Raw genomic sequence first — 24,330 nt, forward strand, 5'->3', positions numbered from 1 at the left:
CCTTTTCTCCACACCCTCTCCAGCATTTATTATTTGTAGACTTTTTAATGATGGCCATTCACACTGGTGTAAGGTGATACCTCATTGTAGTTTTTTTTTTTTTTTTTTCAAATAAATTATTTATTTTTAGCTGTGTTGGGTCTTTGTTTCTGTGTGAGGGCTTTCTCTAGTTGTGGCGAGCGGGGGCCACTCTTCATCGCGGTGCGCGGGCCTGTCACTATCGTGGCCTCTCTTGTTGCGGAGCACAGGCTCCAGACGCGCAGGCTCAGTAATTGTGGCTCACGGACCCAGTTGCTCCGCGGCATGTGGGATCTTCCCAGACCAGGGCTCGAACCCGTGTCCCCTGCATTGGCAGGCAGATTCTCAACCACTGCACCACCAGGGAAGCCCCTCATTGTAGTTTTGATTTGCATTTCTCTGATAATTAGCAGTGTTGAACATCTTTTCATGTGCTTATTTGCCATCTGTAAATCTTCTTTGGAGAAATGTCTATTTAGGTCTTCTGCCCATTTTTTGATTGGGTTGTTTTTTTGTTTGTTTGTTTTGTTACTGAATTATTCTCCTTCATTTTTGAAGGACAGCTTTGCCAGGTATAGAATTTTTGGTTAACAGGTTTTTTTCTTTCAATATTTTGAATATATCATTCCATTCTCTCCTGGCCTGAAAAATTTCTGTTGAGAGATCCACCTATAGTCTTACAGAGCTTCCCTTTTATGTAACTTCTCTTTTTTCTCTTGCTGCTTTTAGAATTCTTTCTTCGTCTTTGACTTTTGATGGTTTAATTATAGTGTGCCTTGGTGTAGCCCTATTTGGGTTCAACATATTTGGTTCCTTTGGGCCTCATGGATCTGGATATCCATTTCTTTCCCCAGGTTTGGTAAGTTTTCAGCCATTATTGCATTAAATATACTTTCTTACCCTTTCTATTTCTCTTCTCCTTCTGGAATTCCCACAATGCAGTTATTGTTTTGATTGTGTCCCTTAAGTCCCACATACCTTCTTCACTTTTTAAAATTCTTTTTTCTTTTGGTCCTGTGAAGGAATTTCAAATGTCCTGTTTTCTAGAACATTGATTCTTTCTTCTGCATGGTTAAGTCTACTTTTGAAGCTCTCTATTGAATTCTTCAGTTCAGTCATTGTATTTTTCAGCTCTAGGATTTCTTGGTATCTTTGTTGAGGGTTTCTATTACTTTGTTGAACTTCTTGTTTTGCTCATGCAATATTTTCCGAATTTCATTTAGTTGCCTGTGTGTTCTTGTAGTTTACTAAGCTACTTTAAGAGGACTATTCTGAATTCTTTATCTGACAGCTGGTAAATCTCCGTTTCTTCAGGATCAGTTATCAAAGCTTTATTGGTTTCCTGTAGTGATGTCATCTTTACCTGATTTTTCATGGCCCATGATTCCGTATGTTGTTATCTCCTCACTTGAGTTAGCAGTTTCCTCTTCCAGACTTTATAGGTTCACTTTGGTTGAGACATTTCTTCACCAGTCAGTTCAGTTTGGGCTTCTGGATGTGTCTGCTGGTAATAAACAGGTGGGGTTTACCATCAGGGTTTATTTTTCTGTGGGGACACTGCCTGAGCTTTGGGGTTGGGAGATGGGGAAATGCCCCTGGCTGAGAACAGTTAGATAGGACTGCTGGCTTGGTTCCCTGCCCAAGCAAGGCTGTGAGATGGGTACTCTGGCCAGGCTTACTAGATGATTGAAACTAGGTACTATACTCAGCAGTAGATGGCACTATGAAGTAGCTTTCTTGCCCTGATGGGGCAGCAGGACTGGCTCCAGGGGGTGCACAGCCTTTTGTTTGGGAACCTGAATCAGGCAAGACTGTGCACTGAATTCCTGGCCAGGTGGGGCTACTGCTTTTGCTCTGTAGATGGGGAAAGCCAGAGGCTGTGCTCTTTGTTCAAGTACCACTGTAAGCAGGGCTATTGGGTGGGTTACACAGGTTCCTGAGTGCTGTGGTTAGATTCGCTGGTCGAGTGGACCGAAGGCTGTATTCAGCAGTGGGTGGGGCTATAACTTAGTTCCCCTGCCCAGGCTAGTTCCAAGCAGCCTCACAGTGGAACCACGTCAGACTTTCTGGTCTAGAGGGACTGGGAGCTACAATCAGCATGCTGGCTATGACACAGCTCCCCTGCCCCTGTGGGGAAAGCCAGGTTGCAGGGCTGCAAAGCTCTTTGTTTGAAGACTGAAGTCAGACAGATCTGTACCCCACTGAATTCCGTGGTCAAGGTGTGCTACTTTCTCGGCTCTGCAGATGAGCACAGCCGCCGGTTGGGGCTGTTACTTGTGTGCTACAGGTAGGTACTCATTCTGCCCAGATCTGAGCACTGGCTGTTGCAAGCCCCTCTCCCCTCTCCATCACAATCAGATTTCCAGTGGTCAAGCACTGCAGATCTACCCACAGTCCCTGTGGGGCAAGACCAGAGTGTAAGCTCCCAAGAAACAACCCAGAATGCTGGAGGAGCTGGGTGTCCAACCTGGGCTCTTTTTCCACGGCAGGAACTTTAGGCTCAGGGAGACCCCTCAGAGTGGTGCTGTGCTGCCTTGGGGAGGGGCAGTGTGGTCAGCATGTAACCACTCCTCTTACCCTTCTAATGAGGTCTGTCTTGGTCTGTGTTGCAGGGGGGTGCTTTAGCCTCTCTCCAGCCTTCTAGGATCCTCTCAGTGGAGTCTTGTCCATGAATGTTGTTAGTTGATCTCTTTATGAGGGGGAGTGAAGTCAGGAACAACCGATGTTGCCATCTTGGTAACATCACTCCTGAATATCTTCTTTGTTGAAGCATCTATTCAAATCTTTTGCTAATCTTGAGGTATGGATCCAAGCTCATTGTTTTGGTTTTTATTACATGTGAATATCCAAATGTTCCAGCACCATTTGTTGACAAGGCTATCCTTTCTCTATTTCATTTCCTTTGTACCTTTGTCAAAAATTGGTTGTTCATATATACGTGGATTCATTTCTGGACTTTTTACTCTGTTCACTGACCTATTTTCTGTCTTCAGGCCAATATCATGCTGTTTTGATTACTATATAGCTTTATAATAATTCTCCAGATCAAGTAATGGTAGCTTCTCCGACTTTATTTTTCTTTCTCATTTTGGCTATTTTAGGTTCTTTGCATTTCCATTTAAATTTTAGAATCAGTTTGTCGATTTTTACCAAAAAAATCCTATTAAATTTTGATTGGGATTGTGTTGAATCTATAGATCAATTTAATCTCCTTCCCCTCTTTTGTTTTATACATAAAAGGTAGCCACCACAAACACAGTTCTGTACCTGCCTCTTCTCACGTCATAATGAATCATGGAGATCTTATTCTCTGATAGTCTCCATTACAGTTTCACTGTGTTCTGTTGTGGGGATGTACTTTACTTCATTTAACCAGTCCCTTGTGATGGATTTCTAGTTCATTGCCAGTGTTTTGCTATTATGAATAGTACTGCAGTACAATAGTACATGTCATTTCCCTTGTGGGCAAATATAGCTGCAGGATAAATTTGAGAAATGTGATTGCTAGGTCAAAAGATATACACATTTAAAATTTTAACAGACGTCGCTAAGTTGCTAAGAGTTTCATCAATTTATATTCCTACCGGTAATATTATAAAATAGAGGGTTTGTTTGCCATAGTCTCAGTGTTGCATTGCCAACCTTTTTCTTTTTTGCCGAGTTGATAGGTGAACGTGGTCCACTGAAATCATTTTGGTTTGCCTTTATTACAGATAAGGTTAAACATCTTTGTGTGTAGGAGTCATTTGTATTTCTTTTTCTGTGATTTCTTTGTGTGCTTTGCCCATTTTTTTTCTGCTGGATCGTTGGAGTCTTTCAGATCCAAGGAAGTCTTTATTTATTAGGGAAATTGGCGCTTTGTCTCACGAGTTGCAAATGTATTTTTATCCACTTTACCATTTATTATTTTTTTTTAAGTTATTTATTTATTGGCGGTGTTGGGTCTTTGTTGCTGCGTGCGAGCTTTCTCTAGTTGTGGTGAGCGGGGGCTACTCTTCATTGTGGTGCGCGGGCTTCTTGTTGCAGTGGCTGCTCTTGTTGCAGAGCATGGGCTCTAGGCATGCGGGCTCAGTAGTTGTGGCTCTCAGGCTCTAGAGCGCAGGCTCAATAGTTGCGGCGCACAGGCTTAGTTGCTCCGCGGCACGTGAGATCTTCCTGGACCAGGGCTTGAACGCATGTCCCCTGCATTGGCAGGTGGATTCTTAACCACTGTGTCACCAGGGAAGTCCCTACCATTTAGCTTTGTTTTTTTTGTTGTTTTGTTTTTTGTAATAAGGAAGGCTTTTACATTTATGTATTTGAACTCATTAGCCTTTCCTTTGAAGCTTTGTGTTTTTAGCCACCGCCCCCCCCCGCCCTTTTTTTTCCCTGGCTGTGCTGTGCGGCATGTGGGATTTTAGTTCCCTCAGCAGGGATTGAACCGGGCCCTTGGCAGTGAAAGCACCGAGTCCTAACCACTGGACCGCCAGGTAATTCCCTAGTCTTAATTAGAAATGCTTTCTTTACTCCAAGTCTATATTTGAATTTTCTGATGTTTTTCTTCTAGTACTTTTATGAGTATTTTTACTTTCAAATCTTTTATTTATTAGAAGTTTATTCTACTACAGTGTAAGGTATTCAGTTTGTTTTCCTGTTGTTCCAACACCATTAATTAAAAAGCCTGTCTTTCCCCCACTGATTTTTTTTGGCTGCATTGGGTCTTCGTAGCTGCGCACAGGCTTTCTCTAATTGTGGCGAGCAGGGGCTACTCTTCATGGCAGTGTGCGGGCTTCGCATTGCGGTGGCCTCTCTTGTTGAGCATGGGCTCTAGGTGCGCGGGCTTCAGTAGTTGTGGCTCGTGGGCTCTAGAGCACAGGCTCAGTAGTTGTGGCACACGGGCTTAGTTGCTCTGCAGCATGTGGGATCTTCCTGGACCAGGGCTCAAACTGTGTCCCCTGCATTGGCAGGCGGATTCTTAACCATTGCGCTACCAGGGAAGCACCACCCCCCACTGATCTTTGATACCACCTTTATGTGTAGTAAGTTTCCACATATGTTTGGGGCTATTTCTGGACCTTCTGATCTGTTCCATAGAATGTGTAATCAAGCATCAGAATCACACTGTTTAAATTAGTTTGTTTTTTTAAAAATAATTTTTATTTATTTATTTATTTACTTATTTATTTTTGGCTGTGTTGGGTCTTCGTTGCTGCGCACGGACTTTCTCTAGCTGCGGCGAGCGGGGGCTACTCTTCGTTGCAGTGCGCGGGCTTCTCATTGCAGTGGCTTCTCTTGTTGCGGAGCATGGGCTCTAGGCGCGCAGGCTTCAGTAGTTGTGGCACGTGGGCTCAGTATTTGTGGCTCACGGGCTCTAGAGCGCAGGCTCAGTAGTTGTGGCGCACGGGCTTAGCTGCTCTGCGGCATGTGGGATCTTCCTGGACCAGGGCTCGAACCCATGTCCCCTGCACTGGCAGGCGGATTCTTAACCACTGCACCACCAGGGAAGTCCCTAAATTAGTTTTTAAATTATATTTAATGTCTGGTAGCGGTAGTCTCCCCTCATTGCTTTCTCTGTTAGTTTTCTGGCTCTTATTAATCTTTGCATACGAACTTTAGAATCAGTCTGTGTATTAAAGAAAACTGTTGGCATTTTTATAGGGATCATATGCCATTTATATATTAGTGAGACTCAACTCTTTACGGTATTATGTCTTATCCAAGAACATGACATTCCTTTCATTTGCTTAACTATTCTTTTGAATTCACTACTGTTTTAAAGCTTTGTTCATAGAGGTCTTAGTTGTAAAGTTTATTCCTCAGTATTTTATCTTTTTTGTTGCAATTGTAAACATAGTCGACCCTTGAACAACACAGGTTTGAACTACACAGGGCCACTTTATATGTGGATTTTTTTCCCCAATAAATACTACAGTACTACACAATCCATGGTTAGTTGAATCCATGGATGTAGAACTGCAGATATGGATGCCCAACTGTAAAGTTATATGCGGATTTTCAACTGTGCAGGGAGTCAGCCTCCCTAACCCCCACCTTGTTCGAGGGTCAACTGTACCATCTTTTCCCCATTATATCTTCTGTTTGTTTTTGGTATAAATGAAAGTTATCTTTATATTTGTTTTGTTCCCACTATCTTATTGAATTCTTACTATCATAGTTTTTTAGTTGACTCTACAGTGTTTTCCAAGAATACCACCATATTACCTTCAAAAGTAATAGATTTTTCCTTTCTCACAATTTTTATCTAATTTATTATTATTTTTTTGTCTAGTTGTATTCAAATTATTCTCCCCCTTTAAACGTCTTCCTTTTTTGGATTTGCTGTTATTTCTTGCATTGTATCCTTTAGAATTGTTTTCAGCCATAAGTAGCAGAAAACCTAACACAGCTTAAGCAAGTAAGGATTTATTTTTCTCATATGGAAGTAGTCTGGAGGTACTACTAGCAGTTCATCTATGTCAGTAACCTAATTTTCTCTCTGCCATCTGTCAACCCAAGTTGATACATTAAAATTAACCATCACAATGGGTATGGGCTTTTCTTTTGTGGTAATGAAAATGTTTTGGAACTTGATAGATGTGGTGGTTACACAACATTGTTTTTTAATTTAATGTAATTTTTTAATTTTTATTGGAGTGTAGTTGCTTTACAGTGTTGTGTTAGTTTCTGCTGTACAGCAAAGTGAATCAGCTATACATATACATATATCCCCTTACACAATATTATGAGTGTACTAAATGCCCGTGAATTGTACACTTTAAAATGGTTAACTTTATGAACATGAATTTCACATCAACTGAAAAAATACTAGAAAAACTGATTTTCTTTTTATACAAAACAATAACAAAGGTAAAACCACCTTAGCCTTCAAGGTTGTAGTGCTTACTTAGGATCAGTTTAAAGGTCTCCTCGCCATATAAATATGAAGAAGTAATGATGCCTCTGATAGATGCTGCCGATGGGCTAATTCACTGCCCATTCCCACTGTGATGGTTAATTTTATGTGTCAACTTGGGTAGGCTGTGGTGCCCAATTGTTTGGTCACACACAAATCTAGATGTTGCTATGAAGATGTTATTAACATTTAAATCAGTAGACTTTGAATAAAGCAGAATATTCTTTGTAATGTGGGTGGGTCTCATCTAATTAGTTGAAGGCCTTAAGATAAAAGTCTGAGGTCCCCCAAGGAAGAAGGAATTTGGCCTCCAGTCTGCAACATAAAAACTCTGCCTCAGTTTCAGGGCTTTGGACTCAAAACTACAACATCAACCCTTAATGGGATTTCAGCCTGCCAACCTCTTACTTTGCACATTTTAAACTTGCCAGCCCTCACAATGGTGTCAGCCAATTCCTTAAACACAAGTTAGTACTATTTCTCTGGAGAACCCTGACTAATACACCCATTTAGCATTTGCTCCCTATACCCTCCTGCTCCCAGCCCCATGCAGTCACCAATCAGCTGTCTCTATGGATTTACCTATTCTGGGTATTTCACATAAAAGGAATCATAAATATGTAACCTTTTGAATCTGGCTTCTTCTACTTAGCATGTTTTCAGGGTTCAACCACTATGTAGCATGTATTATCATTTCATCCCTTTCTGAATTTTTTTAAAATTTATTTTAATTGATATAATTGGCATGTAATATTCAAACATAATGAGTTGATATTTGTATATATTGTGAAATGATCACCACAGTAAGTCTAGTTAACATCCTTCACCATACATAGTTACAATTTTATTTTCTTGGGATGAGAACTTTTAAAACTTAGTCTCAGGACTTCCCCGGTGGTCCAGTGGTTAAGAGTCCATGCTCCCAATGCAGGGGGCATGGGTTCAATCCCTGGTCGGGGAACTAAGATCCTGCATGCCTCACGGACGAGATTAAGAGAGAGAAAGAGAGAAAAGAAAATTAAATTTAAAAAAAAGACTCTCTTAGCAACTTTCAATTGTACAGTACAGTGTTACTAACTATAGTCACCATGCTGTACATTACATTCTCATGACTTATTTATTTTATAACTGGAAGTTTGTGTTTTTTAACCCCCTTGACCTATTTTTCCCACCTCCCAATCCGCCACCAGTTTTTTGTATCCATGAGCAAAGGATTTTTTTGGTTTTGTTTGTTTTTTTGTTTTTGTTTGTTTTTTATTGTTTTGTTTTTTAGATTCCACATATAAAGTGAGACCATATAGTATTTGTCTTTCTTTGGCTTATTTCACTTAGTATGCCCTCAAGGTCCATCCATGTTGTTGGAAATGATGAAATTTTATTTATTTTTTTCATGGCTGAATAATATACAACAGTTATATATATATTCCACATTTTCTTCGTCCTTTCATCCATTGATAGATGCTTAGTTTGTTTCCATATCTTGGCTATTGTAAATAATGCTGCTATTAACATGGGGGTGCAGATATCATTTTGACACAGTATTTTCATTTACTTTGGATGAATACACAGAATTGCTGGATTGTGTGGTAGTTCTATTTTTATTTTTGAGGAACCTCTATAGTTTTCCATCGTGGCTGCACCAATTTATATTCCCACCAGCAGTGCACAAGTGATCATTTTCTCCACATCCTCGCCAATACTTGTTATTTGTTGTCTTTTTTTTTTTTTTTGTCTTTTTGATAATAGCCATTCTAACAGGTGTGAGGTGATATCTCATTGTGGCTTTGACTTACATTTTCCTGATAATTAGTGATGTGAGTACCTTTTCATGTGCCTGTTGGCCATCTATATGTCTTCTTTGGAAAAATGTTTATTTTTTAGTTGTACTGTTTGTTTTTTTGCTGTTAAGTTGTATGCATTCTTTATATATTTTGTATATTAACCCCATATCAGAAAAATGATTTGCAAATATTTTCTCCCATTCAGTGATGTCCTTTGCTGTGCACCCTTTTTTTTTTTTTTTTTTTTTTTGGCTGTGTGTGTGTGTGTGTGGCTTTTTTAGCATGTTGGCAGGAAGTTCAGATGTTGGGGATGTGTAGTAATCTATATTGGGCTGGCATTTAAGTTCTTCACCCACGAGAGATTTAAGTTTAGGCTGCACAGTATTTTGGCGTTTGACTTTTATTTTTTATTTATTTATTTTAAACATCTTTATTGAAGTATAATTGCTTCACAATGGTGTGTTAGTTTCTGCTTTATAACAAAGTGAATCAGCTACACATATACACACGTTCCCATAGCTCCTCCCTCCCGCATCTCCCTCCCTCCCACCCTCCCCATCCCACCCCCCCAGGCGGTCACAAAGCACCGAGCTGATCTCCCTGTGCTATGTGGCTGCTTCCCACTAGCTACCTATTTTACATTTGGTAGTGTATATATGTCCATGACACTCTCTCACCCTGTCACATCTCGCCCCTCCCCCTCCCCCTATCCTCAAGTCCATTCTTTAGTAGGTCTGTGTCTTTATTCCCATCTTGCCACTAGGTTCTTCATGACCTTTTTTTCCCCTTAGATTTCATATATATCTATTAGCATACTGTATTTGTTTTTCTCTTTCTGACTTACTTCACTCTGTATGACAGACTCTAACTCCATCCACCTCATTACAAATACCTCCATTTCATTTCTTTTTATGGCTGAGTAATATTCCATTGTATATATGTGCCACATCTTCTTTATCCATTCATCCGATGATGGACACTTAGGTTGCTTCCATGTCCTGGCTATTGTAAATAGAGCTGCAATGAACATTTTGGTACATGACTCTTTTTGAATTATGGTTTTCTCAGGGTATATGCCCAGTAGTGGGATTGCTGGGTCGTATGGTAGTTCTATTTGTAGTTTTTTAAGGAACCTCCATACTGTTCTCCATAGTGGCTGTATCAATTTACATTCCCACCAACAGTAAAAGAGTGTTCCCTTTTCTCCACACCCTCTCCAGCATTTATTGTTTGTAGATTTTTTGATGATGGCCATTCTGACGGGTGTGAGATGATACCTCATTGTAGTTTTGATTTGCATTTCTCTAATGATTAATGATGTTGAGCATTCTTTCATGTGTCTGTTGGCCATCTGTATATCTTCTTTGGGGAAATGTCTATTTAGGTCTTCTGCCCATTTTTGGATTGGGTTGTTCGTTTTTTTGCTATTGAGCTGCATGAGCTGCTTGTAAATCTTGGAGATTAATCCTTTGTCAGTTGCTTCATTTGCAAGTATTTTCTCCCATTCTGAGGGTTGTCTTTTGGTCTTGTTTATGGTTTCCTTTGCTGTGCAAAAGCTTTTAAGTTTCATTAGGTCCCATTTGTTTATTTGTGTTTCTGTTTCCATTTCTCTAGGAGCTGGGTCAAAAAGGATCTTGCTGTGATTTATGTCATAGAGTGTTCTGCCTATGTTTTCCTCTAAGAGTTTGATAGTGTCTGGCTTTACACTTAGGTCTTTAATCCATTTTGAGTTTATTTTTGTGTATGGTGTCAGGGAGTGTTCTAATTTCATACTTTTACATGTACCTGTCCAATTTTCCCAGCACCACTTATTGAAGAGGCTGTCTTTTCTCCACTGTATATGCTTGCCTCCTTTATCAAAGATAAGGTGACCATATGTGCGTGGGTTTATCTCTGGGCTTTCTATCCTGTTCCATTGATCTATATTTCTGTTTTTGTGCCAGTACCAAACTGTCTTGATTACTGTAGCTTTGTAATATAGTCTGAAGTCAGGGAGCCTGATTCCTCCAGCTCCATTTTTCGTTCTTAAGATTGCTTTGGCTATTCGGGGTCTTTTGTGTTTCCACACAAATTGCGAAATTTTTTGTTCTGGTTCTGTGAAAAATGCCAGTGGTAGTTTGATAGGGATTGCATTGAATCTGTAGATTGCTTTGGGTAGTAGAGTCATTTTCACAATGTTGATTCTTCCAATCCAAGAACATGGTATATCTCTCCATCTGTTTGTATCATCTTTAATTTCTTTCATCAGTGTCCTATAATTTTCTGCATACAGGTCTTTTGTCTCCTTAGGTAGGTTTATTCCTAGATATTTTATTCTTTTTGTTGCAATGGTAAACGGGAGTGTTTTCTTAATTTCACTTTCAGATTTTTCATCATTAGTATATAGGAGTGCAAGAGATTTCTGTGCATTAATTTTGTATCCTGCTACTTTACCAAATTCATTGATTAGCTCTAGTAGTTTTCTGGTGGCAGTTTTAGGATTCTCTATGTATAGTATCATGTCATCTGCAAACAGTGACAGCTTTACTTCTTCTTTTCCGATTTGGATTCCTTTTATCTCTTTTTCTTCTCTGATTGCTGTGGCTAACACTTCCAAAACTATGTTGAATAATAGTGGTGAGAGTGGGCAACCTTGTCTTGTTCCTGATCTTAGTGGAAGTGGTTTCAGTTTTTCACCATTGAGGACAATGTTGGCTGTGGGTTTGTCATATATGGCCTTTATTATGTTGAGGAAAGTTCCCTCTATGCCTCCTTTCTGCAGGGCTTTTATCATAAATGGGTGTTGAATTTTGTCGAAAGCTTTCTCTGCATCTATTGAGATGATCATATGGTTTTTCTCCTTCAATTTGTTAATATGATGTATCACGTTGATTGATTTGCGTATATTGAAGAATCCTTGCATTCCTGGAATAAACCCCACTTGATCGTGGTGTATAATCCTTTTAATGTGCTGTTGGATTCTGTTTGCTAGTATTTTGTTGAGGATTTTTGCATCTATGTTCATCAGTGATATTGGCCTGTAGTTTTCTTTCTTTGTGACATCTTTGTCTGGTTTTGGTATCAGGGTGATGGTGGCCTCGTAGAATGAGTTGGGGAGTGTTCCTCCCTCTGCAATATTTTGGAAGAGTTTGAGAAGGATAGGTGTTAGCTCTTCTCTAAATGTTTGATAGAATTCACCTGTGAAGCCATCTGGTCCTGGGCTTTTGTTTGTTGGAAGATTTTTAATCACAGTTTCAATTTCAGTGCTTGTGATTGGTCTGTTCATATTTTCTGTTTCTTCCTGGTTCAGTCTCGGCAGTTTGTGCATTTCTAAGAACTTGTCCATTTCTTCCAGGTTGTCCATTTTATTGGCATAGAGTTGCTTGTAGTAATCTCTCATGATCGTTTGTATTTCTGCAGTGTCAGTGGTTACTTCTCCTTTTTCATTTCTAATTCTATTGATTTGAGTCTTCTCCCTTTTTCTCTTGATGAGTCTGGCTAATGGTTTATCAATTTTGTTTATCTTCTTGAAGAACCAGCTTTTAGTTTCATTGATTTTTGCTATTGTTTCCTTCATTTCTTTTTCATTTATTTCTGATCTGATCTTTATGATTTCTTTCCTTCTGCTAGCTTTGGGGTTTTTTTGCTCTTCTTTCTCTAATTGCTTTAGGTGCAAGGTTAGGTTGTTTATTCGAGATGTTTCCTGTTTCTTGATGTAGGCTTGTATTGCTATAAACTTCCCTCTTAGCACTGCTTTTACTGCATCCCATAGGTTTTGGGTCGTCGTGTCTCCATTGTCATTTGTTTCTAGGTATTTTTTGATTTCCCCTTTGATTTCTTCAGTGATCACTTCGTTATTAAGTAGTGTATTGTGTAGCCTCCATGTGTTTGTATTTTTTACAGATCTTTTCCTGTAATTGATATCTAGTCTCATAGCGTTGTGGTCGGAAAAGATACTTGATACGATTTCAATTTTCTTAAATTTACCAAGGCTTGATTTGTGACCCAAGATATGATCTATCCTGGAGAATGTTCCATGAGCACTTGAGAAAAATGTATATTCTGTTGTTTTTGGATGGAATGTCCTATAAATATCAATTAAGTCCATCTTGTTTAATGTATCATTTAAAGCTTGTGTTTCCTTATTTATTTTCATTTTGGATGATCTGTCCATTGGTGAAAGTGGGGTGTTAAAGTCCCCTACTATGATTGTGTTGCTGTCGATTTCCCCTTTTATGGCTGTTAGTATTTGCCTTATGTATTGAGGTGCTCCTATGTTGGGTGCATAAATATTTACAATTGTTATACCTTCCTCTTGGATCGATCCCTTGATCATTATATAGTGTCCTTCTTTGTCTCTTGTAATAGTCTTTATTTTAAAGTCTATTTTGTCTGATATGAGAATTGCTACTCCAGCTTTCTTTTGATTTCCATTTGCATGGAATATCTTTTTCCATCCCCTCATTTTCAGTCTGTATGTGTCTCTAGGTCTGAAGTGGGTCTCTTGTAGACAGCATATATATGGGTCTTGTTTTTGTATCCATTCAGCCAGCCTGTGTCTTTTGGTGGGAGCATTTAATCCATTTACATTTAAGGTAATTATCGATATGTATGTTTCTATTCCCATTTTCTTAAATATTTTGGGTTTGTTATTGTAGGTGTTTTCCTTCTCTTGTGTTTCTTGCCTAGAGAAGTTCCTTTAGCATTTGTTGTAAAGCTGGTTTGGTGGTGCTGAACTCTCTCAGCTTTTGCTTGTCTGTAAAGGTTTTAATTTCTCCATCAAATCTGAATGAGATCCTTGCTGGGTAGAGTAACCTTGGTTGTAGGTTTTTCTCCTTCATGACTTTGAGTATATCCTGCCACTCCCTTCTGGCTTGCAGAGTTTCTGCTGAAAGATCAGCTGTTAACCTTATGGGGATTCCCTTGTGTGTTATTTGTTGTTTTTCCCTTGCTGCTTTTAATATGTTTTCTTTATATTTAATTTTTGATAGTTTGATTAATATGTGTCTTGGTGTGTTTCTCCTTGGATTTATCCTGTATAGGACTCTCTGTGCTTCCAGGACTTGATTAACTATTTCCTTTCCCATATTAGGGAAGTTTTCAACTATAATCTCTTCAAATATTTTCTCAGTCCCTTTCTTTTTCTCTTCTTCTTCTGGGACCCCTGTAATTCGAATGTTGGTGCGTTTAATGTCCCAGAGGTCTCTGAGACTGTCCTCAGTTCTTTTCATTCTTTTTTCTTTATTCTGTTCCGCAGCAGTGAATTCCACCATTCTGTCTTCCAGGTCACTTATCCGTTCTTCTGCCTCAGTTATTCTGCTGTTGATCCCGTCTAGAGTATTTTTAATTTCATTTATTGTGTTTTTCATCGTTGCTTGGTTCCTCTTTAGTTCTTCTACATCCTTGTTAAATGTTTCTTGCATTTTGTCTATTCTATTTCCAAGATTTTGGATCATCTTTACTATCATTATTCTGAATTCTGTTTCAGGTAGACTGCCTATTTCCTCTTCATTTGTTAGGTCTGGTGTGTTTTGACCCTGCTCCTTCACCTGCTGTGTGTTTTTTTGTCTTCTCATTTTGCTTATCTTACTGTGTTTGGGGTCTCCTTTTCACAGGCTGCAGGTTCGTAGTTCCCGTTGTTTTTGGTATCTGTCCCCCGTGGGTAAGGTTGGTTCAGTGGGTTGTGTAGGCTTCCTGGTGGAGGGGACTAGTGCCTGTGTTCTGGTGGATGAGGTTGGATCTTGTCTTTCTGGTGGGCACGTCCACGTCTGGTGGTGTGTTTTGGGGTGTCTGTGGCCTTATTATGATTTTAGGCAGCCTCTCTGCTAATGGATGGGGCTGTGTTCCTGTCCTGCTAGTTGTTTGGCATAGGGTGTCCAGCACTGTAGCTTGCTGGTCGTTGAGTGAAGCTGGGTCTTGATGTTGAGATGGAGATCTCTGAGAGATTTTTGCCGTTTGGTATTACGTGGAGCTGGGAGGTCTCTTGTGGACCAGTGTCCTGAAGTTGGCTCTCCCACCTCAGAGGCACAGGCCTGATGCCTGGCTGGAGCACCAAGAGCCTTTCATCCACACGGCTCAGAATAAAAGGGAGAAAAAAATAGAAAGAAAGAAAGAAAGAGGAAAAAATAAAATAAAATAAAGCTATTATAATAAAAAATAAGAAAAAAAATATTAAGAATAAATGTATTCAGAAAAAACATTTTTTTAATTTTTAAAAATAGATTTATTAATTTTTTATAGTAAAAAATAAGAAAAAAATTAAGAAAAAAATTTATTAAGAAAAAAAATTTTTTAATAAAAAATATGAAAAAACTTATTAAACTTTTTTTTTAATTTCTAAAAATAGAAAATAAGGAAAAAATTATTAAGAAAACATTTATTAGGAAAAAAAATTTTTTTAAGTAAAAAATAAAAAACAAAACAAAACAAAAAACAAAAAGAAAAAACACGGACAGACTTAACCCTAGGACTAATGGTGAAAGCAAAGCTATACAGACAAAATCTCACCCAGAAACTCACAAAAAAAGGAAAAGGGGAAAAATTAATATATCTTGCTCCCAAAGTCCACCTCTTGAATTTGGGATGATTCGTTGTCTATTCAGGTATTCAACAGATGCAGGCACATCAAGTTGTTTGTGGAGCTTTAATCCGCTGCTTCTGAGGCTGCTGGGAGAGATTTCCCTTTCTCTTCTTTGTTCGTACAGCTCCCGGGGTTCAGCTTTGGATTTGGACCCACCTCTGCATGTAGTAGCCTGAGGGCGTCTGTTCCCCGCCCAGACAGAACGGGGTTAAAGGAGCAGCTGCTTCGGGGGCTCTGGCTCACTCAGGACGGGGGGAGGGAGGGGCACGGATGCAGGACAAGCCCGTGGCGGCAGAGGCCGGCGTGACGTTGCAGCAGCCTGAGGCGCGTTCTCCCGGCGAAGTTGTCCCTGGATCACGGGACCCTGGCAATGGTGGGCTGCACAGGCTCCCGGGAGGGGCGGTGTGGAGAGTGACCTGCGCTCGCACACAGGCTTCTTGGTGGCGGCAGCAGCAGCCTTAGCGTCTCCCGCCCGTCTCTGGGGTCCGCGCTGATAACCGCGGCTCGCGCCCGCCTCTGGGGTCCGCGCTGATAGCCGCAGCTCGTGCCCGTCTCTGGAGTTCGTTTAGGCGGCGCTCTGAATCCCCTCTCCTTGCGCGCCGCGAAACAGAGAGGCAAGAAAAAGTCTCTTGCCTCTTCGGCAGCTGCAGACTTTTTCCCGGACTCCCTCTCGGCTAGCACCGAAGCCCGAGCCTCAGCTCCCAGACCCCGCCCGCCCCGGCGGCTGAGCAGAGAAGCCTCTCGGGCTGGTGAGCACTGCTCGGCGCCGAGCCTCTGTGCGGGAATCTCTCCGTTTTTCCCTCTGCGCTCCTGTTGCTGTGGGATCCGCGCTGATAGCCGCAGCTTGCGCCCGCCTCTGGGGTCCGCGCTGATAGCCGCGGCTCACGCCCGTCTCTGGAGCTCGTTTAGGCGGCGCTCTGAATCCCCTCGCGTGCCGCGAAACAAAGAGGCAAGAAAAAGTCTCTTGCCTCTTCGGCAGCTGCAGACTTTTTCCCGGACTCCCTCCCGGCTAGCACCGAAGCCCGAGCCTCAGCTCCCAGCCCCGCCCGCCCCGGCGGGTGAGCAGACAAGTCTCTCGGGCTGGTGAGTGCTGCTCGGCGCCGAGCCTCTGTGCGGGAATCTCTCCACTTTGCCCTCCGCACCCCTGTGGCTGTGCTCTCCTCCGTGGCTCCGAAGCTTCCCCCCTCTGCCACCCGCAGTCTCGCCCGCAAAGGGGCTTCCTAGTGTGTGGAAACCTTTCCTCCTTCACAGCTCCCTCCCACTGGTGCAGGTCCCGTCCCTATTCTTTTGTCTCTGTTATTTCTTTTTTCTTTCGCCCTACCCAAGTACGGGGGGAGTTTCTTGCCTTTTGGGAGGTCTGCCGTCTTCTGCCAGCGTTCAGTGGGTGTTCTGTAGGAGCAGTTCCATCTGTAGATGTATTTCTACTGTATCTGTGGGAAGGAAGGTGATCTCCGTGTCTTACTCTTCCGCCATCTTGCCCCTCTATGCCGCACCTTTTTAATTTGCCATAGTCCCACTTGTTTATTTCTGCTTTTATTGCCTTTGCTTTTCATGTCAAATGCAAAAAAAATTATCACCAAGACTGATATCAAGGAACTTACCACTTATGTGTTCTAGGAGTTTTATGGTTTCAGGTCTTATGTTCAAACATTTGGTCCATTTTGAGTTAATTTTTGTGTATGGTGTAAGAGAGTGGTCCAGTTTCATTCTTTTGCACGCAGCCCCATTTATTGAAGCGACTGTCCTTTCCGCATTGTATATTCGTGGCTCATTTGTTGTACATTAATTGATCATATATGCATGGGTTTATTTCTGGGGTCTCTATTCTGTTCCGTTGATTGATGTGTCTCTTTTATGCCAATACCATACTGTTTTGATTACTATAACTTGTAATATTGTTTGAAATAAGGGAGTGTGATGAGTCCAGATTTGTTCTTCTTTCTCAAGATGGCTTTGGCTACTCAGAGTCTTTTGTGGGTCTTTACAAATTTTAGGATTGTTTATTCTATTTCTTTGAAAAATGCTATTGGAATTCTTTTGTGGGTCTTTACAAATTTTAGGATTGTTTATTGTATTTCTGTGAAAAATGCTATTGGAATTTTGATAGGGATTGCATTGAATCTGTAGATTGCTTTTGGTAGTACTGACATTTTTAAAACATTAATTTTTGCAGTACGTGAGCTTGGAATATCTATGCATTTATTTGTGTCATCTTCAGTTTCTTTCATCAGTGTCTTACAGTTTTCATTGTACAGGTCTTTCACCTCCTTTTTTTTTTTTTTTTTTTTTGCTATTGTGTTATTAGTGTATAGAAATCCAATAGGTTTTTATATATAATTGACCCTTGAACATCATGGGGTTTGGGGCACTGACCCCCCTCCCCCCCACACACACACAGTCAAAAATCTGCATATAACTTTATAGCTGGCCCTCCGCATCCACAGATTCAACCACCAAGATTGTGTGGTACTGTAGTTTGTATTTATTGAAAAAAAGTAACGTGTAAGTGGATCCATGTAGTTCAAACCTCTGTTGTTCAAGTGTCAACTGTATTGATATTGTATGCTGCAACTGTACTGTTTTATTAGTTTTAACAGTTTTTTGGCAGAGTCTAGAGTTTTCTATATATAATATCATGTCATTGGCAAATATTGAGTTTCACTTCTTTCTTTCTGATTTGGATGCCTTTTCTTTTTCTTACCTGATTACTCTGGCTAGGACTTCCAAATCTATGTTTAATAAAAGTGGTAAGAGTAGCATCCTTAGCTTGTTCCTGATATTAGAAGAAAAAAGCTTTCAGCTTTTCACCATTGAGTATGTTAGTTGTGGGCTTATCATATATGGCCCTTATTATGTTGAGGTGTGTATACCTCAACATAATACCTCTAAACCCACTATACCCAGTTTTTATCATAAATGGATGTTGAATTTTGTCAGGTGCTTTTTCTGCATCTATTGAGATGATCATATGATTTTCATCCTTCATTTTGTTACTGTATTGTATCACAGTGATTGATTTGTGGATGTTGAACCATCCTTGCATCCCTAGAATAAATCCCACTTGATCATGGTGCATGATCCTTTACATGTATTGTTGAATTCTGTTTGCCTATATTTTATTGAGGTTTTTTCCATATATGTTCATCAGGGATATTGGCCTGTAATTTCCTTTTCTTGTGGCATCCTTTTCTGGTTTGGTATCAGGGTAATACTGGCCTCATAAAATGAGTTTGGAAGTGTTCCTTCCTCTTCTGTTTTTTGGAAGAGTTTGAGAAGGATTGATGTTAATTCTTTTAATGTTTGGTAGAATTCACCCATGAAGCCATCTGGCCCTAGACCTTTTTTCTTGGGAGGTTTTTAATTACTAATTCAATCTCCTTAGTAGTATTTGGTCTGTTCAGATTTTCTGTTTCTTCATGATTCATCCTGTTAGGTTATATGTTTCTAGGACATTTTCCATTTCTTCTGGGTTGTCCAATTTGTTGATGTATAATTGTTCATAGTAATCTCTTAGGATCCTTTGTATTTCTATGGTATCAGTTGTAATTTCTCCTCTTTCATTTCTGATTTTATTTATTTGAGCACTCTCTCTCTCTGGTGAGTTTCACTAACAGTTTGTCAATTTTGTTATCTTTTTGAAAAACCAGTTCTTAGTTTCATTGATCTTTCCTAAAATCTTTTTTTTTTGTCTTTATAGCAGTTATTTCCATTCTGTTCATTGTTATTTTTTTCCTTCTACTAACTTTGGGCTTTATTCTTCTTTTTCTAGTTCCTTGAGGTTGTGTAAAATCCTTGGGATTTTTCTTGTTTCTTGAAGTAGGCATTTATTGCTATGAATTTCCGTCTTCAAACTGCTTTTGGCACATCTTACGGGTTTTGGTGTGTTGTATTCCATTTTCATTTGCTTCAAGGTATTTTAAAATTTCTCTTTTGATTACTTCTTTGACTCATTGGTTGTTCAGTAGTATGTTATTTAATATTCATATATTTGTGATTTTTCCAGTTTTCTTCTTGTGATTGATTTCTAGTTTTATACCGTTGTGGTCAGAAAAGATGCTTGGTATGACTTCGGTCTTAAATTTATTAAGACTTGTTTTGTGTCCTTACAAATGATCTACCCTGGAGAATGTTTCATGTGCACTTGAGAAGAATGTGTATTCTGTTACTTTTGGATGGAATGTTCTGTATATATCTGTTATGTCCATTTGCTTTAACATGTTTAAAACCAGTGTTTCCTTATTGATTTTCTGTCTGGATGATCTATCCATTCATGAAACTGCGGTATTAAAGTCACCTACTGTTATTGTATTGCTTTTTATTTGTCTCATCAGGTCTGTTGATATTTGCTTTATACATTTAGGTGCTCTTATGTTGCGTTCATATATATTTACAGATGTTATATTCTCTTGTTAGATTGACCCCATTGTACCTATGTAATGATCTTCTTTATCTCTTATTACAGACTGTTTTAAATTCTATATTATCTGATATAAGTATAGCCACCCCAGCTTATTTTGGTTTTCATTTGCATGGAATATATTTTTCCTATCCTTTCACTTTCAGTCTGTGTGCCTTTACATCTGAAGTGAGTCTCTTGTAGGCAGCATAGATGGGTCCTTTTTTTTTTTTTTTTAATCCATTCAGCCACTCTATGTCTTTTGATTGGAGAATTTAGTTCTTTTACATTTAAAGTAATTATTGATAGGTATATACTTATTGCCATCTTGTTACTTGTTTCTTGGCTGTTTTATTGTTCTTCTGTTCCTTTCTTCTCTTGCTTCCTTTCTGATTTGATGCTTTCCTGTAGTGGTATGCTTAGATTCCTTTATCTCTATCTTTTGTGTATCTACTATGGTTTTTTTTCTGTGGCTTACATATAACAACTTATATTTATAGCAGTTTAAGTTGCTAACAACTTAAAAGTTCGAATGCATCCTACAGCTCTATATTTTTATTTTCTGCTTCCCCTTGTTTTATGTTTTTGACGTCACAATTTACATCTTTTTATTTTGTGTATCCCTTAGCAAATTATTATAGTTATATTTTTTACTACTTTTGTCCTTTAACTTTCATACTAGCTTTATAAGTGATTAATGTACCACCTTTATAACATTAGATTATTCTGAATTTTACTATATATTTACCTTTACCAGTGAGACTTTCATGTTTTCCTGTTACTGATTAGCACCGTTTCCTTTCAGCTTATAGAAGTCCTTTTAACATTTCTTGTAAGGCTGGTCTAGTGTTGATGAACTCCTTTAGTTTTTGCTTGTCTGGAAAACTCTTTATCTCTTCAGTTCTGAATGACAACTTTGCTAGATACAGTATTCTTGGTTCGAAGTTTTTTTCTTTAATCACTTCAAATATATCATGCCACTGCCTATTGCCTGCAGAACTTCTGCTCAAAAATCTGATGATAGTCTTAGGGGGGATTCTTTGTACATAAAAAGTTGTTTTCCTCTTGATACTTTTAAGATTCTCTCCTTGTCTTTAACTTTTGACATTTTAATTATAATATGTCTTGGTGTGGGTCTCTTTGGGTTCTTATTTGGAACTATCTGTTCCTCTTGCACCTAGGTGTCTGTTTCCTTCCCCAGGTTAGGGACGTTTTCAGCTGTTATTTTCTTCAAATGAGTCTTCTCCTTTCTCCTATTTCTGTGACCCCTTTAATGCAAATGTTGGTCCATTTGATGTTGTCCCATAAGTCCTTTAAACTATCTTCACTTTTTTTCATTTTTCTTTTTGTTTCTCTGATTAGGTGAAGTCCACTGCCCACTTGTCCTTTCTTCTGCTTCGTCTAGTTTATTGTTGAACCCCAGTAGTGTACTTTGCAGTTTGATCATTGTTTCTTCAGCTCTGTGACTTTTTTTTTAATTGGAGTATAGTTGATTTACAATGTTGTGTTAGTTTCTTCTGTACAGCAAAGTGAATCAGTTATACACATACATATATCCACTCTTTTTTAGATTTCCTTCCCATTTAGGTCACCACAGAGCACTGAGTAAAGTTCCCTGTGCTATACAGTAGGTTCTCATTAGTTATCTGTTTTCTTTATAGTAGTGTCTGTATGTCAATCCCAGTCTCCCAGTTCATCCCATCCCCCAACCACCAGCTCTGTGACTTCTATTTGATACTTTCTTATACCTTCTATCTCTTTGTCAGAAATTTCACTGTGTTCATCCATTCCCTTCCTGAGCTTGGTAAGCATCTTTATGATCTTTGTTTTGAACTCTTTATGAGATAAATTACTTATCTGTATTACATTAATTAAGTCTTTCTGAGGTTTTATCTTATTTCATTAGGAACATATTCCTCTATTTCTTCATTTTCCTTGACTCTCTGTGTTGGTGTCTCTGCGGAGGTAAAATAGCCACCTCTCCTTAATCTTGAGGGGGTGGCCTCATGTAGGAGATATAAACTTTGTCATCCAACCCTGCCCTAGCTCTTGGTTGTCTCTCAAACCTTTGTGATTGTCCAAGCTGCCCATTTTAATTTTAGAGGCTCTCAGTTGTTGAGCGTGTGCAAGACCTGTCAGTATCCCATAGAGGAGGATCTCAGTTAGCAGGCTTATTGGAAGTTAGACTCTCAGGTAGCAGTATATACAAATATATACAGTACTGAAGGACTGCAAGCATAAGCCCTGCTGGCTGCAAAAGCTGGATACCCTAGAAGTGTCCCCCTGGGTATCAGTCACAAAAATTAGGGCTCCAGACAACTGTACAAACTGCTGTCTGGGAGATACTGGTCGGCAGATGGAGAGCACAAAAATGGTGTCCTCCAGCTTTTGTTCAAGGAGAGCATCTCAGTAGGTCCCTACATCCAACCAGAAGCCTGCCCCTCAGGCCAAAGCTCCAGGACGAGCAAATATTCCTTTATCACAGAAAGACTGGGGTTTGTTTAAGTCTGCCGTCTCACTGTGCCCTGGGGGTGGTAGCAGGCCAAGAACTATCTCCCCATTTATTATAACGCCATGGGACCCAGGAGCACAAGCCCTGCTGGCCCCCAGAGGCAGGTGATTAAGGGGCATCCCCTAGGCGGCAGCCACAAAAACCGAGGCAGCAGATGTAAAATCTGGGACCAGACACATGTATGAGCTCCTCCCTGGGAGATAGTAGTGCTCTGATGGCTGTGGGGTGAAAGCGCAAAGAGAGTGCTCACCCTCTGAGGTTGCTGGAGAGCATTACAGTAGACACTTAGATGTGTGCTTCCTTGGAAGTCTGCTCCTCAGGCCACACTTATGCAGATAAGTTAGTGGGCCTCTCATAGTAAGACTCCTGGACTGTTGCCTCTTGCTGTGCCCTGGAGATGGCAGCCAGTTAAGAACTCTTTCGCTGTTGGTTACACTCCTGCTGGACCCATGAGCATAAGCCCCACTGGCCGCCAGAGCCAGGCAATCAGGGGTGTCCCCTGAGTTGTAGCCACAAAAACCAGGGTACCAGACATAAAAAAAGGATACCAGATGCATGTAAAAGCTCCCCTCTGGGAGATACTGGTGCTCTAGATTGCAGCATAGGGAAGGCATAAAGATGGTGCCGACTGGGGGAAAAAAAAGAACGTAGATTAAAATACTAAAAAGATGGTGCCCTGCCGGCAGGAGTGAGACAAAGATGGCGTCCACCAGCCTTTGTCCTTGGAGGGAACCCCAGCAGGCATGTGTGTTAAATCTGATCTCTGCTCCTCGGACCAACACTCTAAGGTAAGCAATAAAGCTTCTTACATAAAGTCTGGGTGCATTTCAGGCATTTCAGCTGGGTCCTTCTGTGCTGGGCCCTGGTGCAGGTGGGTCTGAGAGCATGAGCCTTTTTTTTTTTTTTTTAAATATAAATTTATTTATTTATTTTTTGGCTGCGTTGGGTCTTCGTTGCTGTGTGCGGGCTCTGTCTAGTTGTGGCGAGCAGAGGCTACTCTTTGTTGCGGTGTGCGGGCTTCTCATTGTGGTGGCTTCTCTTTGTTGTGGAGCACAGGCCTCTAGGCACTCAGGCTGCAGTAGTTGTGGCTTGCGGGCTCTAGAGCGCAGGCTCAGTAGTTGTGGCACACTGGCTTAGTTGCTCCGTGGCATGTGGGATCTTCCCGGACCAGGGCTCAAACCCGTGTCCCCTGCATTGGCAGGCAGATTCTTAGCCATTGCGCCACCAGGGACGTCCCATGCACCAGAAGTTTTATTACAGCTATAACTTAGCAGCAGATTCTGACAAGACTTTTAGAAGCTGTCTTAAAATTTTCCTAAGCTTCATTCACATCACATGAAGGCAGCAACTGTTAAAACATATTTAGATTCCATTAGGGTACATTTTGCTATCACACTGGAGTCTCTTAAGAACCATTTTATCCCCATCAGATGCCTTTACTGAACAGTTTCTGGTACTGAACATCAGTAAGAACCTTTAGGTGGTGCTCTTTGGTTAAAAACATTTATTCCTCCACCAATTTAAATACAGTAGTATATCCTAAGGAAAAAATGGACCTTAATATTTTTTAAGGGACCATCTCCCAGGTCTGCTCAGGTTTTCTCATACCATTTCTATTGCAGAGGCTAATAGTCTGTCCTGTCTCCTCCCACCCATTTCTAACGGGTTGCCCTGATGTAGATATGGAATTCCACTCTGGAAGCAGGCTGTCCGTTTTAAAATAGCAAAGAGCAGGGTCCTGATTTCCTACCTTACAGAACACTGCTAGACTGATACTCTCTCTTCACCTGCTACTAATTATGCCTCCCAGAAAAGTCCCCCATCTCTGTCCTCCTGCAAAGAACCTCCTCGTCTGTCACATTTCCCTAATGGGGTCACAGCTTTCCTTACTGTCCAGGAACTGACTACCTGTCCTGCAGCTAGCTCATCAGACTCGGCCCTCCTCCAGCCTCACGCATCCCTCCTTGTCCTTACCTGCTCTCCTGCCCTTCAATAGCCTAATTCCCCTTTGCTCATTTTTCTACTCACTTCCCAGCCCCTACTTTTGGTCAGGGCTTACCTTTGCTTTTATTCTGGCTCCAAAGAGTTGAGGTCACTTGGAAAAGTTGTTCCCTAATATCCTAAGATGCACCCTCCCGGGATACAGTTGGTCTTGCCCACTATAAATCCATA

General features: G+C 40.4%; 1 long non-coding RNA gene across 2 annotated transcripts in view; it reads left to right on the top strand.

Annotated features, from left to right (window-relative positions):
* The window catches only part of LOC137776293 (uncharacterized), a 63,551-nt gene that overhangs the window by 16,968 nt on the left and 22,253 nt on the right, over positions 1-24,330 (top strand). Inside the window, exon 2 of one of the 2 annotated variants that reach the window (XR_011076196.1) lies at positions 22,845-22,946. The exons of the other annotated variant lie outside the window; for it this stretch is intronic. This is a non-coding gene — a long non-coding RNA (uncharacterized lncRNA). The remainder of the gene's footprint in view (positions 1-22,844; positions 22,947-24,330) is intronic. 2 annotated transcript variants of the gene reach the window in all.

Source organism: Eschrichtius robustus, chromosome 14 (genome assembly GCF_028021215.1).
Source record: "Eschrichtius robustus isolate mEscRob2 chromosome 14, mEscRob2.pri, whole genome shotgun sequence".
Taxonomy (NCBI): domain Eukaryota; kingdom Metazoa; phylum Chordata; class Mammalia; order Artiodactyla; family Eschrichtiidae; genus Eschrichtius; species Eschrichtius robustus.